The sequence below is a fragment of the Diplotaxodon limnothrissa genome, linkage group LG11 (genome assembly GCF_057381915.1).
Source record: "Diplotaxodon limnothrissa isolate DT_005_m linkage group LG11, D_limnothrissa_male_GT1.1, whole genome shotgun sequence".
NCBI lineage: Eukaryota > Metazoa > Chordata > Actinopteri > Cichliformes > Cichlidae > Diplotaxodon > Diplotaxodon limnothrissa.
In genome coordinates this window covers 23672565-23677246 of record NC_140606.1, presented here as the reverse complement: position 1 = coordinate 23677246, position 4682 = coordinate 23672565, and positions in this window count along the sequence as shown.

Below are 4682 nucleotides of genomic sequence, written 5' to 3'. Positions count from 1 at the left end.
TTACCCTTCAGTTGAAAAAAGAATAAATCAAACGTAGAGCAAGGGTGGGGAAATACCTCCACGATTCACGTATCCCGCTGTCTTCAAGTAGGAATTTGCCTTGTAATATGGCTATTAAACTCAGTCTGAATCAATAATGGGCAATTCAGCGGAGTAGAAGAATCATGATGAATGAAAGAAAAATCATAGCCTCGCGTGTAGAGATAGCAGAAGTAATAAAAGTAATAATAATTTCTTGTCCATTTTACCTGAAGTAAATTATCTAATGGTGACTGAACTATTTATTTGGCAGTCCGCATCACCTTAAAACATTCAAACCCGTGTCAGTCTTGGGGGCTTCTCAATCCAGTTGCAGCAACAGATGATCTTTCAGATAAGGACAAAAGCAGCCGTCGATAAATCCTCCAGAAGACAACAGAAAGAAACGGGAAAGAAGGGGAAAATCACCAGGGCTGTGTAGAGAGCATCCACTGAGGCGATAATGCGTGATTACCGTGAATTATTAAATCTTCCAGTCTGCACGGATTAAGCTGGCAGCGGCACATTCAAGTCCATTCAGCCTGAACAGCACCCAACTGTCTGCAATTATAATGAAGAGGCGTGCGCTTGTGACGAATCGATAAATTCCCTGTCTGAAAAATATAAAGGAGGGAAAAATAGTCCGGCAATCAAATCTCGTATCCACTCGTCGGGCTGATAAAATTGGCTTTTATCACACCTCCTCTTGCTCCCCTCTATCACCCCTTGCCTTTTCTCACTCACTCAGATCCCACACATGTTCTCATTTGCTTACAACTCGTTCCGTCGATGTGAACCGAGGATGACGCGCCGGCGCTGTATAGTAGAGATGCTGCCAATTGGAGTGCACTCACGAAATCAATACTCTCCAAACATGATTACAGCGAAATCCCGAACTCTCTCTCTCTCTCGCTCTCCCTCTTTTCTCTGCTGCTCTCCCTCCTCTCTCCTGCGCCTCAGTTAGGCTACTAACGAAGGGGGCAAAAACCCAAAATTCTTAATCAAAACTCCGCATACTGATCTTTGTGGCGGAGCGTCACATGGCGCTTTGTGTGCCAGCCTCCGTGTCCAGCCCTAATAAAACAAGACAATGTGTAACACAGAGAAAGGGAAAATTCCTGCACAATTGCGACACGGGTTTTTCTCTTTAAAAAAAAAAGTCTGAGCGTAACAAATTGTCGCGTGCACGGTGTGCAACGTCCAAATGCCCTTCAGGGAGAATTTACGGCGCCCGGCTCCGCTGATTATTTGCGGGCAATACCTCAGTGAGTGTAATTTTCTATGCCGATTAGACAGATTTAGTTCAGATTAACCGAGATTAGTTAACCCTAGATTTTAATCCGGTGGGGGGGGGGGTGCTTCAGATGCCAGAATGAAAGAAATATATATATCTCCTCCATACTTCACATAAATGAGGGTAAACAAAAGACTTACATATTGTCATTCCTAAACGCATTTGCCTCAAAGACACTGCCCGGCGCATTGAGCTCCGGTCAGAACCGTGTGCGCAATTCTTTAGCTTCACTGACCGAGGGGTCGAGGCGTTGGGGTCTCCGATCCTTTATCCTACCACCTTCTTCTAAGAGCTGACGGCTGGGCGGGGACAGAGTCACAGGTGCTTGAATCCGATTGGCCATCTCCCCTTATAAACACTAGGCTACCTGACCCTTTTACCTGTATCAATCTAAGAAAGATTTGCGGAACTTACATGTTTACAGAAACACTGCCTGACAGCTTTAGGCGGACTCACGCATGCAGTGGTGATGGTTGCTGTAGGGAGAGTATTACTTATTCACTTATTCATACCTTAAAACAGTCCTGCTTCTGTAGATTCTCACTTCCAGTAAAGAATTAAAGAATGAATAAATAAAAACTAATATTATTTAGAAGTGAGGCAGCCACTCCAAGCAAGCATTTTAACAGCTATAACCTGTGGGGGCTTTTTGCTGTCAATCCATTGCCATCAAAATATTTAAAAGAGGAAAAATGCATTTCACTACAATTATACATCATCTACAGACCCTTAGACGTGTGTATTCTAGTCACTACACTTTAGTTAAAATAAACATTTTCAATGACACATCCATCATCAAAACAGCCCCTGTGCAGAAAGGTGTCTCAAACTGTCTGAGGACTCCACCTTTTTCCTGCATTCAACTGTGGACAGAAGCAGTACTTAAAAGTTGCACAACAAGGCCACACTGTGCACTCAGACATGAGTGATGTTGAGAAATATGCGTCAAAAATAGCACGCTTTTAAATGTGGGAGGATGTGTCATATGGTGTGTCACGGAATGACTTAACGTTCAGCATCAGTACAATCACATGGTTAAAATGCCATGTTGCTAATAGTTTGTGTGTAATAAGCCTAGAAACCCTATTCGGACTACAAATATAATTAATGGGTGATGGTTTATTGTATTTTGATTATTGCATGTCAAGAATTTCAATCAAACCAGAGGTGGAGCGAGTCAAGCCTCTCGTAGCCTCTAGTCTCCGAGACAAGGTTCTACTTGAGATGCTTCCCCTGGAACACTTATGAATGCCACAATTTTGGTGACACTCGAGAATACACAATGTGTCTTGATTACAAATGAAGCGAAAGAAAAGTAATTGTGACTATCAAAAAAAAGGCAAACGATCAGATCCAGAGACCCACAGCAGGAGTGAGTCTCAAGAGAAAAAGGGAAAAGCAAAGAACTAAGAGTCAAAGACAAAGGCTCTGGCAGCACAAGTTTAAAAACTACAACTTCAGTCCCTGCAGGCTGATGGCTAAGTTGTCCCCATACCAGACATACCAGAGGCAGCAAGGCTGGCTTAAAGCACTGAATGGCTGATCCTAGAACAGCGTGTTCTGCACAGCAATAATCACCTCAGTCAGCCACAAGCAAGGCAGAGCACCACATGAACAACAAGTCAGAGCTTTGTGCCTGTTATTTTGCATGGTTAGAAACTGTTCTGGAATTTCTTTCAAATAAGGAAAGGGACACTTCCCCCCCAACTATTTCTATAATACCTTTACGGATTTCTTTGGCCCTGGCATTTTAGCCATCACTCACAACCTTGTGGTGTTGTGCAATTTATCCCTGCACCCCATTCTGCCCAGCACGGTTGGAAGTAGAGGAATCTAGAGAAGCCACAAGAACACCCTAGGGAGATCTATGTCTGTCTGGGAAAGCACCTCCTTTGGTTCTCCCTCCCCTCTCAGCAAATAACCCACACTCTCTAACAAGCATATGGGTTCTCAATGACACAGGAAGGAGAGGGCTCATATCCAAGTATTGGGAACATTTCTGAGTAGGCGACGCTGGATTTCACCCCTTCTTGGCTTTGACCCAAAGTAGGCTGACTTGAAGACTTCCTGCCCCGAGCCAGTGCCAGATTTCTGTGGCATCTTGGCATCTTCACTGCCAACTATGACCAGAGGCAGCGAAGACAATTGGTGCCAAGAGTTTTAATTAAGACTGTGTTGTAAAGAGGAAAGTAAAGGCATGTGCAGGTAATGGCTTCCATCCCTGTTTCAGAGGGCTAACAGAATATGATTAACTAATACAATCTTAGCCTTAGCCAATTAATTATATTTAACCGTTAAAAACAGAGAACGACCAAATGGTCCAGAGAGGGAAATCAGCATGCACCGCTCTCATGCTCAAAGCTGAAGAGAGTGTAATTGTGTTATAATACACTGATGCCAAAGATTATTAAAGGCTATGTTTTCAGACAAAATGCACATGCACAACTAGAAGAATAAATTACCTTTTTCAGTTAGTGTCCACAGTAGAGTCAGTCATTTTAGGGGGTGGATCAATTACCACTTTGAAAATTAAATACTGTCAAACTTTGGTCTGTTGGTTAGAAACAAATGAGCAATAATGGCAAAACATTGTTCTTTGAAGAACTTCAATGAGACTTGTACTTTGTTTTCTTTTGGTTATTCTCTTCTGACATTTTACAGACTGGATGATCCATTAAAAGAAAACTGATATTCCTGGAGCTGGGAGTAAGCGATGAAAAAGAATATACCCTTCTCTGCGTCGTCAAATTGAAAAATTAATCGATGATGAAAGTATTTCAGGCTTCAGGCATTATGAAATAGTATTAACAACCCAACAATGAAAGTGAATAAGATTAATAATCATTCGAGTACTGCAACCTTAACCATATCACGTTCTGAAAGGGTGTCGCTCTGGTCTCAGTTTCTTGAAATAAACCACAGAACGGATCATATTGCCTCCAGCAATGAGTTAAATCTCTTACTTGTGCAAGTCAGTGGCTGGCTACATCCACAATAGCCAAGTAGGCTTGATGCCAAGACACTGATTAGCCTAACTATGCCTCTGTTCTCCAGGCAATGCAGTGCTGAGTGGAGGTGCAGTGGGAGTCTAGCTCATCACCAAAGAGCACTGTGCTAAACACAAGTTTAAGTGGAAGAAAGCCAGTAGACTGTAGTGTATCCATGCTGGACATATAAAGCCTTGGGCAAGGAGGCATCTGCCTCTTTAATACATAATTCACTCAGAGCTGAAACATCATGCTTTAGTCCTAAGGGCCGGCAGTCTGCTTCTGGTTGTTGGAACATAAAACTGTCTCCATCAGATAATCCAGTCTCACTGACAGGCAACTCCTGTGTACCAAGTAGCAGTTCAATTTAACCTTAACTTCAA